The 17,878-nt window shown below is 39.8% G+C and overlaps 1 protein-coding gene across 12 annotated transcripts in view; it reads left to right on the top strand.

Annotated features, from left to right (window-relative positions):
• The window catches only part of sulf1 (sulfatase 1), a 383,460-nt gene that overhangs the window by 96,326 nt on the left and 269,256 nt on the right, over positions 1-17,878 (top strand). For all 12 annotated transcript variants that reach the window (XM_063064855.1, XM_063064868.1, XM_063064861.1 and 9 more), the window contains exon 2: positions 16,131-16,240. The gene's annotated coding sequence lies outside the window, so the exon portion shown is untranslated. The remainder of the gene's footprint in view (positions 1-16,130; positions 16,241-17,878) is intronic.

Raw genomic sequence — 17,878 nt, forward strand, 5'->3', positions numbered from 1 at the left:
CATAAGTTCAATTGGGAAGATACATGTTCAAATGGTTGGGAGATCCATTAAGATTACAGCACGCAAATATAAAAGTACTGAGACAGTACAATACGGATGCAATACTGCTTAGCGCTGAGATGAGAGGTTCAGCAATGTCACAGCCTCAGGGAAGAAGCTCTTCCTGTGCCTGCTGGTGTGGGAGCGGAGGCTCCTGTAGCGCCTACTGGATGGGAGGAGAGTAAGAAGTCCATGGTTAGGGTGAGATGCATCCTTGAAAATGCTTTTCGCCCTGCCCAGGCAGCGTTTATGGTAGATATTCTCAATGGCGGGCATTTGGGTGTGGATAATCCGCTGGGCAGTTTTCACCACACGCTGGAGTGCTTTGCAGTCCGATATGGGACAATTGCCATACCACACTGAGATGCAGTTGGTGAGTATGCTCTCAATGGTACAGTGGTAAAAGTCCGTCAGTATCCTGGGACAGAAGAAACAAACAGTGATTTCTATACCTTCCAGTAATTTCTGCCCTCTACCCCCTCCAGGTCTAAGGAAAGGTCAGCAGATAGATAATCTAATTGAGTTCCCTTTGATTTTCAATCTGTGTTACATTGGCCCAGAATTCATGTTGATTCTACTGAATTTTTTTTGCATTATTCGAGATGAATTCAAGCAGCACAGCCAATATGGGAACAATTTAGGATTTCTGCATTAAACTACACATGCACAAAAATACCAAGACTGATGGCAGTTTCAACAAGAAATGTCAATGAACGCAGGTGATTTTAGCACTAGTCAACTCAGCTTTTTTTGTTGTAGATTCTGTCTAACAAATCTTAGAGTTTTTCAATGAAGTACCAGGAACGTTGATGAAGGAGAGACAGTGACATGGTCAAAAGCCTTGCTGAAGTCTATGTAGATAAAGTCCCATAAGGGAGGCTAGTCAAGAAGGTTCAGTTACTTGGCATTCAGGATGGGTTAGTAAATTGGATTCAACATTGGCTTCATGGGAGAAGCCAGAGATTGGTAGTAAATAGTTGCCTCCTGTGAGTAGTGGTGAGCAGGGGTCATTGCTAAGTCCATTGTTGTTTGTCATCTATATCAATGATCTGGATGATAATTTGGTAAACTGGATCAGCAAATTTGTGGATGATACCAAATTGTGGGTGTAGTGGACAGCAAGGAAGACTATCAAAGCTTGCATTGAACCAGCTGGAAAAAATGGGCTAAAAATGGCAGATGGCATTTTGCAAAATTCCAAATTTTTCAAAAGATTTATACATCAGTCATTAGCTGGGCTGTTGAATCAATTGATCATGGGTTGGGGATGTGAAATCAATCGATTGTTAGTCTGGCTGTAGAATTAATTGATCATCAGTTGGATGTGCAATCAATTAATCATCTGCAAATGTGAGTGATCAATAGATCATCGTCCATGGGTGGATTACTATCATTATCACCAAGGGGTGAATGATGAAGTCGTACAGTCAGACCTTGAAAGGAGAAAGACAAGAATTGAGGTCAGAAAGAGACTTTTAGACCGGTGAGCAAGAACAGTTAGCCCTTGCGTATAGTTTTGTGTAGGGAACGGTCGAAGATGAGGGGCTGGAACAAGTTGCTGCAACTCAATGGGGAGGTAGCAAAGGGGTATTAGTCCAAAGACTGACTCAACTCTGACGGGAGAGGAAAAAAAATAGGGTTCTAGACCAGGGGAGAGATAACTTGCCTCAGACCTTGGCGAGAAGAGTGTTTTACTTAGTCCTGGAAAGAGAAATAACGCCCTGAAAGACATTTTTTATTTTACAGAGCAGAACAGGCCTTTACGGTCCTTCAAGCCATGTTGCCCAGCAAGCCATCAGTTTAACACTAGCCTAATCATGGGACAGCTTACAATCACCAATTAACATACTAACCAGTACGTCTTTAGACTGTGGGAGGAAACCAGAACACCTGGAGAAAACACACCTGCACACAGGAGGGAACATACAAACTTGCATATACAGGACTCTAGAATTGAACTTTGAATTTCGATGTCTCGAACAGTAATAGTGTCACACTAACCGCTATGCTACCGTGGCACCCACAGTTCTCAGTCTATGGGAAAGGGAGTTGCTTGAGGGGAGGTTTGATCGTATCTCAAATTGGGAGGTTTGGGGATAGGATGAGAATAAGAAATTGGGGCATATCTGATCTCTGTCCTGGGGCAGTGGTGAGACTGCGGTTTGTCAGGTAGCTGGCTGGAGGCAGGCCAGTATGATTGCAATGAAGGGTTAGAAACAGTATTCCCTCTAAAGAGTGCCACAAGAACTATCCTTGTGAAAATTATATAATGACCCAAGGAACTTCAATAAAAATACCTCAACAAAAATTCTTAAATAAGGCAATTGTATGCCCCCTTGAGTTGCAAGTTCTGCTTCAGCTGGTTTTATGTGGATTTTTTTTTGGGATTTGCTTTGGATTCTGCTCTGAAATCTTCTGGATTTAGCCTGCTTTGAAAATTGAAGCTATTCGGCTGCCATATTGATCCTTTGCAGTGTCAGTGCAATTGTAGCAACATACATATCTGCAATGCAGTTCTCACAGATATATCTTAAATTTTTTTTGAACTAAGGCATTGACAGGTTTTTATTTTTATAAAGGCAGTGATATCTCTGCTTCAGTAAATGGAGAAAAATAATGATATATGTTGCCATGGAAACTTGGTGCTTTTAGAACACATTTGAAAAGACCATATTGAACTGCGACTTATTCACATAAATTGTTGCGTTGCTTGATTTTGCTTGAAGCAAGTGTAAACTGACACCTGAGGACTGCAGTTGCACGTGCAGCCTTGGTAGCTGGTGAAACAGACTGATTGTTATTAACTGCAGATGGGCACTCATCCATTTACAAGTAGCCGTGCTTATGGTGCTGCTCATTTCCTGCCTCATTAGAGAGCTAAAAGGCTTGATGACATCTGTTTCTAGCATTGTTAACTGTTATGAAAAGTTACTAAATTATATATTGAACGTCTGTGTACACAAGGAAGCCTTTCAGAATTGTTCAGCAAGTAGTTGATATCAACAGATGAAATCCAGATCTTTGTAAACATTGTAGAAATATTGCAGTTGACAACTTGAGTTTTCTTTTCTATTAAATTATATTGTTCCTCTGTGCCACCTATAAAGCAGGAACGTCAACCTCTGAACTGATGGTTGATCCTGAATAGAAAGGTGTAAGTTAACCATGGCAGTTACATAACACGGCAGACTATTAAAACAAAATTCAAATGGTTTTAAGGACCTTTACAAACCTTGTTGAATGGGATGTGATCATTTTTAATGAATTTGAAGAGGACATTTTACTGGCCTGGTACATGATGCTGTGGCTCAATTTAATCCAGAACAATATTCTTTTAGAAATGGATTTTCTGACTTGGTGACCTTTCCTCACTTCTGAAGACAAGGCCTTTTTAAATGGCTGATCAGCTGACACTGATACTTCTAATTTGGTGTAGAATGCCCTGTCTGGCTATTTATGATAAGTCTTTCTCAGCAATGTAACCAACAAATTTAGTCTGTGATCTTTCTTAATTTATGCTTTCTAATATATACAGCATTCATGGAATTAGATTCAATAGCAAACAGCATAGAAATAATTCATTTTCACCACTGTATACAACCATCATTTGATTTGTGTTTCAGAAAATTAAACATTATACAATAATTGAGTTTATCAGCAGAAAAGAGCCCTTTCAGTTTTGATGTTAAAGAAATATGGTACACTAAAACTGGCTGCCTATCACAAGAATCCACTTATCAATTAAACACAGCTTTGATAAATTTTGGATGTGCGATTTTAATGTGTGATTCAGTTTTTAAAAAAATGGTAATTGATGGAGCTTATTCGGGCTGGTGGTCAGTGATCAGTGATCTTCCACAGGGATTTGTCCTTTGTGATTTTCATAAATGAAATGATTGATGAAGTGGAAGAGTAGGTTTGTAAGCGTGCAGATGACACAAAGGTTGGTGGTGTTGTGGATAGTGTCGAAGATTGTCGTAGGGACATTGGTAAGGTGCAAAGCTGGACTGAAAAGTGGCAGATGGAGTTCAACCATTCAAAAGTGCAAAGTGATTCACTTTGGAAGGTCGAACTTGAAGGCAAAATACAGGGTATTCTGTTATAGGGTTAACAGCAGCATTCTTAACAGTGTGGAGGAATAGAGGGATCTTGGGGTTCAAGGCCATAGATCTTGTAAAATTGCAGTGCAAGTTGATAGGTGGTTAAGAAGGTGTATGATGTGTTGGACTTCATTAGTTGGGGAACTGAGTTCAAAAGCCACAAGGTAATGCAGCTCTGTGAAATTTTGATTAGACCATACTTGGAGTAATGTGTTCTGTTCTGGTCACCTCATTATAGGAAGAATGTGGAAGCTTTAGAGAGGGTGCACAGGAGATTTACCAGGAAGCTACTTGTCTTATGAGGATAGGCTGAGCGAGCTGGGACTTTTTTCTTTGGACAGAAGGATAAGACTTGATATAGATGTACAAGATGACCAGAGGCATTGAAAGAATGGACAGCCAGACACTTTCCCCAGGCTAATACAATGGGGGCAAAACTTTAAGCTGTTTGGCGTACTGTACAGATGGAATGTGAGAGGTAAGCTTTTACTCGGAGAATGGTAGGTGTGTGGAGCATGTTGCCAGGGATGGTGGTAGAGGCAGGTACATTAGCGACATTTACAAGACTCTTAGATGGGTACATGGATTAAAGAAAAATGGAGGGCTTTCTGGGAGGAAAGGGTTAGATTGATCTCAGAGGAGGTTAATGGATTGGTACAATATCATAGGCTGAAGGGCCTGTAGTGTGATATAGTGTTCTATGTTCTAAATATAATTTGATAAAGTGTAAAACAGATAACTTAAGAATAATTTTAAAGTTCTCATCCAAGTGGGCACGAATTTGGGCGAAGAATTTTTTACTTTTGACTTTAACTTCACACTAGAATTTGAGAAGTTCACTATATAGCACCTGTACGTAAATCCCTTACTCAGAGTTCTTACATTAAACACACCAAAAATATGAATTCTTGTATATTCTGTTGGTAGTTCATAAATTAATCTTATACAGGTATTATAGATTAATGTACATTTTTGACACAAGGATGCCATCAAAAATGTTGAAAAACATTTAACTAATGATAACTTTGGTTATCAGTGAAGTTATTAGTCTGTTACATTTGATTGTCACAATACACTAGCAATAGTTGCTTTATGACAGTAATGTAAATTATTAACAGTCCTGTATTTCCTTGTCCGGAGTGTATACAGCCACTAACCACAACCACATTGCATCAGAATATGTGGATTCTGGATTCGCCTCTACAGCCCCCTCAGGACACATCAATAGATAACCCCTTAAGACAGGGGTCCCCAACCTTTTTTGCATTACGGACCAGTTTAATATTGACAATATTCTTGCGGTCCAGCCAACCGGGGGGGCGGGGGGGGGTGCGGGAGTGTTCAGGTAGGGTTAAACTCACCTCAACATATCTTTTACAGTTGGGATTGCTAACTTTCTCACTCCCAAATAAGGGACAAAAGTAGCAGTCAAATCCCGGGACACTTTACCCCAGGAAAGACTACCATGACCATGAAGCCTTGCGCGGGCACCTGTGCGCGCATGCGCGTTCGTGCCGATTTTTTTTCTCCCCACAAATCGGTTTTGCCTTCATCTTCCCGACTATACTGTACATACATTATTTCTACTTTATATCAGCTGTATATTTATCATATCATTCCTGCTTTTACAATATGTTAGTGTTATTTATTTTCAGTTTTATGTGTTATTTGGTATGATTTGTTAGCTTATTTTTTGGGTCTGGGAATGCTCAAAAATTTTTCCCATATAAATTAATCGTAATTGCTTCTTCGCTTCACGCCATTTCGGCACCAAAGGTTTCATAGGAATGCTCTACTTTAGCGGGGGAAATATGGGACAAACGAATTTAGCCCAATATACGGGATGTCCCGGCAAATATGGGACAGTTGGCAACCCTACGTTCAAGTTCAACAGTGCGTGACAGGGAATGAGAAAAGGTGCAGCTGACTCATATCGTTTCCTCACGGCCCAGTGGTTGGGGACCGCTACCTTAGGAGAATATCACACTCGACTTAAGTGATCATACTACTACACAGATGGGGTCTAGAAAGAGTACAGGTGACCTCAACAAACATTTAGAATGTTAATAATACACATGTATCTAATGCATAATCTATGTGTTTTCCTTGCTCCACCAAATTCCCATTTAAACCCCTCCTTTCTAATCCAGGCAAACCTCACAGAACTGCAGAGACTTCATGGAAATTCCTTTCCAGACTCAATAACCCTAAATTTACACAAAATACTATGGGAGACAAGCTAAAAGCAAAATGTACAGATGGTGGAAATCTGGAATAAAATATAAAATCCTGAAAATATCCCGGAGATAGAGTATATGTTAAGCAACACACAAAATACTGGAGAAACACAGCAGGTCAGACAGCATCTATGGAAATCAATACATGGTTGACATTTTAGGCCGAGACCCTTCATCAGGACTGAGATAACAGTGTATGTCAAACAGTATATGTTTCAGAACTATGTCTTTTCGTTAGAACTGGTTACTTTGGCTATAATATTGATATCAAAACTTAATATAATTTGAGTAAAATCAGGTACAAGGATCATGTTTAGATTTGAGAGCTGTGTGTTTTAGATTCAGCATGAAAAATACATTCAAGCTTGAATAACAAAATCCTTGAGACCCACTCATTACCCACAGTTTTATTTCCATCAAAGGTAATTTAGTGCCTTTAAAGTTGTTTGTAGACAAAATGATGCAACTGATGTTTGAAAATAATTTGAGAAAAATAAAGCTAACGTTTCAGAAAAGTACAGGCTGTATTGTTGATTCAAAATATTGCATGTACATCTTATGCATTTACCAAATTGAATCAGATTTTGCTATCAAGTTAATGTTTTAATAACAAACTTGGAAAAAATAAAATGACTTTTTTAAAAAGCACATTCAGCTGTCAAAGTTGCAGTGAAATAAAATAAGGAAGCACCATCAGCACCTCTGGCTGTGGCACCTGTTATGAGATTATATTGGTATGTCTAACGAATGCAAAGACATCAATTTCAAAATTTAATTAAAATCATTTATTCTGCATGTCTCCAGGGTTTTAAAAATAGTCGAAAGAAAACAGCAACCCAACAATGGATGTTAAAATCAATATCTCACTAAGAGCCACCATTTCTATTATTTACTGATCCAAAGGACAGCAGAAATACAAGTAGCTTTCATTACAGATATCTGCAATCACCCTTATTTATAATGGCAAGTAGAGCCATGTTAATGAACTTTTGAATGTTTCAGTGGAGGAAGATAAAACTGTTGGGAAGTTATGGAGCGTGTCATTTTCAAGGACTCTGCAACTCGTTCTCATTTTTTTGCATTTGTATGGGTTGCCTTTATTTTGCTCATTGGTTGTCTGTATATAGTATTTCACTAATTCTATTGTATTTCAGTCTTACTGTGAATGTGTGCAAGAAAATGAATCAGTTACAACAAAAAAGAACCGAACAAAATCATTTTTTCTTTCTCCTCTTTATGACGGTTTGGTTTACAACAGTTAGAAATATGGAGATTTGAAGTATGGTGATTTTATATATTTTTTTTCCCCACATATAATTTACTTTGAACTTTGAAGTAAAGTCACCTGCACTAGTATCTTCCTTCAATGCTGCAAGGTGGGATTTCCAGCTTGGTTGGACATTTACAATGGCACAAACTTTAGTTCTTTTCCAGAGGATCTAGGACTGCTTGCCGTAAATCGTAACATATACTTTTAGTGCTCACCATATAAGTGCTCTGCTCACACATGACTGCATGGCCAAAACACCCAAGCAATCACATCGTCAAGTTTGCCATTGCCACAACATCACCAACAACGATGAGACAGCCTACAGAGAGGAGGTAGAAGAGCTCGAAGCTTAGTGCCTGGCAAATAACCTCTTCCTTAATGTCATCAAGACAAAGGAGATGTTTATCAATTTCAGGACCCACGCTGCTTTACATCGGTGGCACAGCAGTGGAAACTGCAAGTAGTTTCAAACTCATGGGAGTGCAAATCATTCAAAACCTGTATTGGTCACAAAACGCAGCTTACACAGTCAAATCTATTTATTGTGTATTTTTTAATCTTTTGCATTTTTTTTTGTCTATGCATTGGATCCGGAGTAACAAATTATTTTGTTCTCCTTGAACTTGTATACAGGAAATGACATTAAACAATCTTGAATCTTGAGTAAGGTCCTGCTAATAATGTATAGTGTGCAACATGCCAACCTCCTTTAATAATTCAAGGCTTGGCTGCTGTAAGATTTATCCTTACTCAATGAAAGGCAAATTCCTCCTTGGAGCAAAATTAGGCCATTTTTCATATAGATTTCCAACTATTTGCAAATCAGAGACGTTACAACAAAAAAGAACCGAACAAAATCATTTTTTCTTTCTCCTCTTTATGACGGTTTGGTTTACAACAGTTAGAAATATGGAGATTTGAAGTATGTCTCTGTTTCATGATAAATGGATTGCAGAAAGGAAAAAATCTGCATTATACATATGTGACCATGGAGTATCTACTGTACAAAATCAAAAAGTATTGAGGGAGTGATCTAATGGTAGGCATATGGACATAGCAGATTCTCTGATGTTTAACTAGAGCTCCCCACCATATATGTGACTTGATTGCATTGCCTTGCTTTGCTGCAATTCCAAATACTTGCCACCGAGTGGTGCTGTACTGCAGACATCTCGGTTGTTGAGCATCTTTGCTCCATCTGCAAAAAGCCGGACTCCCCGGTGGCCGACCATTTCAATTCCAATCCCCATTCCGACATGACATTCCATGACCTCCTCTTCTGCCATTGTGAGGCCATTCTTAGGTTGGAGGAGCAATGCCTTATATTCTGTCTAGGTAACCCCCAACTTGATGGCATAAACATCAATTTCTCCAACTTACAGTAATTTTCCCCCTTCCCCTGCCCTCTTCTTCATTTCCCCACTCTTCCTCCCCCTACCTCTTCACCTTACCTGCCTTCCACCTTCCTGTTTTCCATAGTCCACTCTCCTCTTCTGTCAAATTCCTTCTTCTCCAGCCCTTTACATTTTCCACCTATCACCTCCCAGCTTCTTACTTCATCCCCCTGTCCCCCAACTCACCTGGCTCACCTATCTTCTTCCATTCTGGCATCTTCCCCTTTCCTTTCCAGTCCTGATGAAGGGTCTTGGCCTGAAATGTCAACTGTTTATTCATTTCCATTGATGCTGTCTGACCTGCAGAGTTCCTCCAGCAATTTGTGATTTTTGCTATGGATTTCCAGCATCTGCAAAATCTCTTGTGTTTTTAGTTTGCCTATCATGACTTAAAAAATAACGTATGAACTCCAATATTTCCAATTGTATAGGTGAAATGATTCAGCTTTTCCCCCTCGAGACTAAGCCAAATTAAACAAAGATAGTTCTGAAAGTACAGCTGCATCTTTCCAAAGCCATCCTGAACCTGGGCTCTCCAACTTTCTCAGACTTCCTAAACTCAGCCCACCAGTTTATGTGCAGTTTTCCAGTTTCCTTTGGTATAGCTTGAGCCAATGGATGTTCCGGAAGTGGGCCCCTTGACTGATGGCTTAAGGCATTCTAAAGCTTTGCCCAATGGCTCATTTTAGCATTTCACAATGGGGCCCTGCCATTCAACAGCCTGATAATAGTAGAATGATCCTTGTAGGCACACTGGATCGAATGATTCAGTGACTGCCATACTTGCCTAAAGTTTGGTCCAGGTTCATAAAACATAAGTGAGCTTACAACAAAGATGGAGGCTAACTTTCATCCTTTAGAACATTTATTTATTTTCTTCAAGTCTGTTGAGTGCACAAGTTTGCAAACACAGCCCTTCCAAACAGCAACTAAGATTATGTCTGTCCAAGATATACACTGGGTAAATCTCCCAAAGCACAATGATCCCTGCTGGCTTCAAGGGGAACATTGATTAGAATCAGAATCAGACTTAAATATCAACATCATGAAACTTCTTGTTCTGCGGCAGCAATACGCTGCAATACATAGTAATAAAAACTATAAGTTACAATAAGTATATATAACAAATTAAATAAAATAAACAGCATAAAAAGCAATGGGAATATAGTGAGGTAGTGTTAATGGATTTATTATCAAAAATCTAATGGCAAAGGGGAAAAAGCTGTTCATGAAATGTTGAGTGTGTGCCTTCATGCTCCTGTGACGACTCCTTGAAGGTAGCAATGAGAAGAGAGCATGTCCTGGGTGATGGGGGCCCTTAACGATGGATTCTGCCTTTCTGAGGCTTCGCCTTTTGAAGGTTCCCTCGATGCTGGGGAGGCTACTGCCCATGATGGAGCTGACTGAGTTTACAAATTTCTGTAGATTTTTCTGTCCTTGTTCTGTGGTCCCTCCATATCAGACAATGATGCAACCAGTTAGAATGCTCTCCACGGTACATTTTTACATTACACCTCTTCTAATGGGTCTTTGCTTCTTGGGCAAAAAACCTTCAAGATCTCCATTTTAATGATCAATGACAACATTACATGGCAAACAATTGCCAGAGAAAGAATAATGTGAACTCATTATCTTTGTGTCATAAAAATCCTATTGTTCTGCTTAGTAACTGTAATTAAAATATGAACAGAGTAATGCCCATTAAGCATGTTTAAAGCCACCTTCCCATTATCAGTATGCTTAATGGATTCTGAGATATTCACCTCACTGACACAAGGCTGACCTTCCCTCTGACAGAAGCTCTTATTTGGTATATTAAATAGGATGACACAGTCATTTGAGATTGCTCATCTAGTTGTTATTATTATATTTAAGTCAAACGCAATAAGTAATGTTTTCATTTATGTATCTGTCAAAAATGTAAATGCAAGTATGCCTATTTATTTGTTAATAATACAAGGGGTGATTGATAAGTTTGTGGCCTATGGTGAAAAAGTCAATTTTAGAAAACCTAGCACATTTATTTTTCAACATAGTCCCCTCCTACATGTACACACTTAGTCCAGCGGTCATGGAGCATACGGATCTTGGATCTCCAGAAAGTGTCCACAGCAGGGGTGATTGATAAGCTTGTGGCCTAAGGTAAAAGGAGATGCGTTATTAACTTCAAACTTTCTGCATTATCACTCAAAGAGTTGAACTGCACGTGTATGTAACGAGAGCGTCTTGGACCTCCAGGTGGTCTACAGCAGGGGTGATTGATAAGTTTGTGGCCTGAGGTAGAAGGAGATGAGTTATACAGCTCTCATTACATGCACGTGCAGTTCAACTCTTTGGGTAAAAATGCAGAAAGTTTGAAGTTGATAATGCATCTCCTTCCACCCTAGGCCACGAACTTATCAATCACCCCATGCTGTGTACCACTTCTGGAGGTCCAAGACGCCGACTTCTACAAAAAAGGGATCCTTATGCTCCACAACCGCTGGACTAAGTGTGTAAATGTAGGAAAAATAAATGTGCTCGGTTTTCTAAAATTGACTCCTTAGGCCATGAACTTATCAATCACCCCTCGTATATTGTATACTGCAGTTTTAGCTCTTGATTTCTACCATGGATACTTCTTACCTAAAGTAGAATGAAGAAGTAAACAGGACAAATAAAAAGAATGACATAGCAGTGTGCATTTTAAATCACCAAGGTTTGCAGTAACATGCCTTGATGTGATCAGATAAGGTGAATATCTCCTCAGTCATTGTGAATTACAGCAGCTAAAGAACCATAGCTCATTTCAGTCCTCCCAGTACAAGTGATCTCTGACTGTCATTTACATTAGCATCTAAGTACCTGGAATTTTTCATTGCTGCTGGTTTCTGTTTATTCTCTGACCCAAAATCTAGAAAGAAGTATGTGTGACTTAGACATTTCAAAATACCACAGATTTCTGTAGAGTGGATACAATTAGCTATAAACTTATTGGCCTAGGCTGTACATTATCTTCAATGTTCCACTTATCTCCATATTTTCAGAAAGCATGCATCTTTCCAGATTTATGAGTACACCTTTTCATTGAAGTGTACTGTCCTAGATATGATTGAGCCCAGTTTTTAAGTACTGTTAAAATTTAAATAATTCAAGATTTTAGACTATAAGACCAATAAACATAGGAGCAGAATTAGGCTATTCGGCCTATCGAGTCTGCTCCACTGTTTGATCATTGCTGACCCATTTCCCTGTCAACCCCATTCTCGTGCCTTCTACCCATAACCTTCCCACTCTGACTTATCAAGAATCTATCAACCGCCACCTTAAATACACTCAATGACCTGGCCTTCACAGTCACCTATGGCAATGACTTCCACAGATTCACCACCATCTGGCTAAAGAAATTCCTCCTAAGTAGACATCCCTCTACTCTGAGGCTGTGCCCTCTGATCCTACACACCCCCACTACAGGAAATATCCTCTCCACATCCGTTCTATCTAGGCCTTTCAACATTCGATAGGTTTCAATGAAACCACCTCTCGTTCTTCCAGATTCCAGTGAGTACAGGCCCAGAGCCATCAAATGCTCCTCATATGATAAGCCTTTCAATCCCAGGATAATTTTTGTGACCCTCCTTTGAACCCTCTCCAATGTCAGCACATCTTTTCCTTAGGTAAGGAGCCCAAAACTGCTCTCAATATTCCAAGTGACGCCCCCAAGTAAAGTCTCAGCATTACATCCTTGTTTTTACATTCTAGTCCTCTTGAAATGAATGCTAACATTGTATTTGCCTTCTTCACTGAATTTGAATTGAATTGACTTTATTACTTACATCCTTCATATACATGAGGAGTAAACATCTTTATGTTACGTCTGACTAAATGTGCAATTTTTAGTAATTTATAATTGTATGTACAACAGGATAGTCAATGTAACATAGAAATACAATTGTATTAATTAGTCAGTCTGATGGCCCGGTGAAAGAAGCTGTACCAGAGCCTGTTGGTCCTTGCTTTTATGCTGCAGTACCATTTCCCAGATGGTAGTAGCTGGATTAGTTTGTGGTTGGGGTGACGCGGGTCCCCAGTGATCCTTTTTCACACCCGTCCTTGTAAATGTCCTGAATAGTGGGAAGTTCACATCTACAGATGTGCTGGGCTGTCTGCACCACTCTCTGTAGAGTCCTGTGATTGAGGGAAGTGCAGTTCCCATACCAAGCAGTGATGCAGCCAGTCAGGATGCTCTCAATTGTGCCCCTGTGGAAAGTTCTTAGGATTTGGGAGCCTATACCAAGCTTCTTCAACCGTCGGAAATGAAAGAGGCACTTTTGTGCATTTTTCACCACACAGCTAGTACGTACATACCTCGTGAGATCCTTGGTGATCTATATGCCGAGGTACTTAAAGCTGTTCACCCTCTCAACCCTAAATCCATTGATGTCAGTAGGGGTTAGTCTGTCTGCATTCCTCCTGTAGTCCCAACCAACTCCTTTGTTTTTGTGACATTGACGGAGAGGTTGTTTTCTTAACACCACTGTGTCAGAGTGATGACATATTCTCTGTAGGCTGCCTCATTATTATTTGAGATTAGGCCAATCAATGTAGTATCGTCAGCAAATTTAATTAGCAGATTGGAGCTGTACATGACGACACAGTCATGGGTATACAGAGAGTAAAGGAGGGGACTTAGGACAGAGCACTGCTGACTCTACCTACCGGCTAACCGTTGGGGAATCCTGCACGAGGACTCCCAAGTCCCTTTAACCCTTGGATTTTTTCATTTTCTCCCCATTTAGAAAATAGTCTCCACTATTATTTCTTCCACCAAAATGCATGACCATACCCTTCCCAACACTGTATTCCATCTGCTCATTCTCCTAATCTGTCTCAGTCCTTTTGCAGACTCCCTGCTTCCTCAACACTACCTAACCCCTTGTCCACAAAGCCATCGATTCCATCCAAATCATTGACGTACAATGCAAAAAGAATCAGTCCCAACACCAGCCCTTGTGGAACACCACCAGCCACTGGCAGCCAGTCAGGAAAGGTTCCATTTATTCCCACTCTTCGCTTCCTGCCGATCAGTCAATGCTCTATCCAGGCAGCCTCATGTGCAGCACATCACCAAATGCCTTTTGAAAACAGAAGGCACCTGTGATTTGATTTCCTCTGTGTTAGAGAAAGTTACCATGATACAAGCTTGACTTGAATGTGAAATGGTCTCTCTGCAAGTGCCTAATAGGGGTAACATCTGTCTTAAGTGGTCAATGTAAGACTGAGCTGCCCTGAAAGCAGCTGGTCAGGTTGTTCACTATTTAACCAGCAACTCCAAAGGGATGACATGTTTACTGTCAAAGCAATGCTTTATATATATAAAATCCTTGAATGTGGAGATAATTCTGCTAGAATTATCACCTCTCTCCTTTTTACTCAAACACCCTCAGTAATGTGCTATTTAAATCAAATCAAATTTAACTTTAATTATTGTTCAGCCATACATGAATACACCCAAATGAAACTGCGTTCCTCTGGAACCAAAGTGCAAAACATGCACAGCCTATTCAAAATAGCGAGCAAAAAAACATATGTATAGCTCCCAAGTCCCTGAGTGACATGTCCCACAAATAGATGGTGCAATTCCTGGCAGCACACAGGAGCACACAATCCAGCCTGTCATTCCACTGCTCTAATACTGGAGGCATCACCGACAGGAAAGGCCAGTCCCCACCCAAGCACGGATGCCACATTACATGACCTCCAGCTTACCTCTCTTGGACTGCAGCAGCAGGCAACCTTGTGTTTGGGGTCTAGACCTCCCTACAACTGAGGCTACGCAGCTCCCCCGCCACCTATCGCACCACCAAACAAGGGAAAGGGGCCTGCGACATCTTACAAATCAGTCGCTTTTTTCCACCTCCTACAGTCAGTAATATAATGACTTGAATCAGAACCCTCTTTTTGATAAGTTGCCTGAAAATGCTTGGCAGTGGACCAAGGATCATCAGTTACACCATGAGCCAGCCTGTCACCAAGTCAAACCTCTCTCCTATCTATTGTGTCAGAGCAATGGCAGCAATGCACAATGTAGCATGTGTCCTCGCTTTCGTGAGTCCCTTGGTATCTTGTATAACTGTTGAATTTATATCCACTGCAGTACACTTTATATCCATTTTGTGATTAGTCTTTGCAATGCTATAAGACAGTTTATTCACTCACTTAGAATATTGGAATTATGGACAAATATTGCAAAATTTGTTTCTAACTCAAATACTTTTGGTGGTCAGAATTCTTGTTTATTTCAATTTACATAGAAAAGGGGGCTTGAATCACAAGAGCTACAAAAAGCAACTGCCCAAACTTGAGGCATGTAAAAATGTTTTTGCAATACAGATTGAAAAAAAGTTTTTACAATGCAGTTTTCTGGTCCAAGAATATCTATGATTGCAACCAAACTGCGAGTTTAGTGCATCCCTGGGTTTCAGCAATGACAGCACGCAGCCTGTGGCTCTCTGCACTGCCTGCTTTATATTTCCTGCCATTAATGTTTTGTCTCTAGCAGTGTAGTAAGGAAAATCAATACCCAGTCCCAATAGCACGATTCCTATCAATGCATTCTACTACCAAAGGCTGCCAAAAAAAAGGACATTTGCACAGAAAGCATTCATTGTATGATGCAGATCATCAGGAAAAACAGAAAAATCTGAAAAAAAACAAACAAGTTTTAAAAATATATTTACATGGCACTTCCTTCCCACTGCGGATACCACAGGCTGAGAAGTAAACCATGTTGGTCATATCGCAACTCATAAAATAGGAGGGAATTTACTATTGCTCAGTCAGAGCTTATTTTCTTTTTAAGGTGACATTATCCAAATACTTTTTTTCAAATTGCATAAAAATAAACATAGTCTGACCAAATCCTAATTTTTATTGGTTTGCATTTCCATTCCATTTGCAACCTGTTCCCTGTTATAGAATTTTCACTGCCATTTTTCACATGAAAGCATAGTAATTTTATAAAAGAGAAACATCTGCTCACAATATCCCTTTATTACATTCCAATGAGAATCCCGTGTGTTTCTTAATGTGTTGTTATTTGCCATTACAGGTTTTCTCATTGGAGATTGTCATATTTAATGGAAGCGAGAGTACTTCAACACAGATCACCCACTGGCTTGTTCAAGGCCTAAAGGATCTTTGAAAATACTTGGGCTCAAGGTATGAAACAGCAACCAGTTCCACCAGTTTTAATGCAGTACAACAATTTTGTGAGATCTGAAAGAAGCTAAGGTAACCAAACACAAGAATTGGTTCTCATGATATTGAATTTAGTCTATATCTTCCACACCTATGCACAAAGATATAGGTGTGCAGCAAAAAGTTATCAAAGTAAATTTTGGATTTACATTCACAAAATTTAAGGGTACAAATTACTAGATCTAGGCTTCCTTCACTACGATTTGAAGGTAACCTGTCTGTCCGAGCTTATGAGCGTAGGTTTCTGCACCAGACTCTTATCTACAGGTATGAATTAAAATCACCTTCAATTTTGTCCTTCCACCTCACAACTTCCCCACGTTTTAGTTCTCTACCACCTCAGCTGAGACCAATCACAGAACCAACCAATTTGCTTCACACAGTAGTTGATTGCACTCCATCCTCCCATGATCTCAACCTGACCCTCAAAGTCTCCAGTTCCTGCAACAGTTAGCTGTCAACAATCAAAAGGCTGTTGTGCACAGCCTGATCTGTTGTTCCACAAAATGCCTTGGGTATGAGTGCAGAGGATTACGGTAAACATGCGCTGGACTATCTCACATTACAGGGCTAACAAACTTTTCTTGGTACAGAACTGTTTCTCAGCCATACTTCCTCATTTCTATAATTCTTTCTTCAAAGATTTTGGACTGGAAAAAATGGGATGCTTTATTTTCAAGGACAACCAAATCTCTTTAGCAAAGTTATTAGATGGTTTCAAAAGCATTCAAATTGTCTGACCTTGGAGAATTTTAAGAATCTTCTGTTCAAGTAGTCTGCGGGTATCTGAGAATGTGTTAATTCTGCAGGATTATCAAATCTGTCATTGCCGCGCCAGATGAATTGTCTTTACTTTAGACTTTACTGATTTGTCTTTATAGAACTTTTCAGCTATTCTACACCAATGAGAATTTTCCTGCTTAAGGTCTGCATGGCATAAAAAGTGGCTGTCACATAGAAATTTCATTTTGAAGTTCTTACGACGGACAATAATTCAGGCTTATCAGGAAATAAGGGAAGCTAAAAAGTAGTCATTGGGTCACTGTGCGAAATATTAAAAGTAACCAAAACATTGTCAGAGATTATGGCGGGACTTAAAAGAAGAGATGAGATAGAGAACCTGACAAGTGAGAGGTTTTGCACTTCAGTAGGGCCAACCAAGTAGGTCTTGCATAGTGAACGGTAGGGCACTGAGGAGTGCAGTAGAACAAAAGGTTCTAGGAATACAAGTCCATAATTCATTGAAAGTGGCGTCACATGTAGATAGGGTCATAAAGAAAACTTTTGGCACACCAGCCTTCATAAATCAATCTATTGAGTACATAGGATGGGAATGTTATGTTGAAGCTGTATAAGATGTTGGTGAGGTCCAATTTGGAGTACTGTGTGCAGTTTTTGTCACCTACCTACAGGAAAGATGTAAACAAGATTGAAAGAGTATAGGGAAAATTTACAAGGATGTTGTCAGGTCTGGAGGAGATGAGTTATAAGGGCAGATTGAATAGGTTAGGAGTGTGTTCCTTAGGATATAGAAGATTGAGGAGATAATGAGAGGTGTAGATGGGGTAAATCCAAGCAGGCTTTTTTCACTGGGGTTGG

The sequence above is a fragment of the Mobula hypostoma genome, chromosome 1 (genome assembly GCF_963921235.1).
Source record: "Mobula hypostoma chromosome 1, sMobHyp1.1, whole genome shotgun sequence".
Taxonomy (NCBI): domain Eukaryota; kingdom Metazoa; phylum Chordata; class Chondrichthyes; order Myliobatiformes; family Myliobatidae; genus Mobula; species Mobula hypostoma.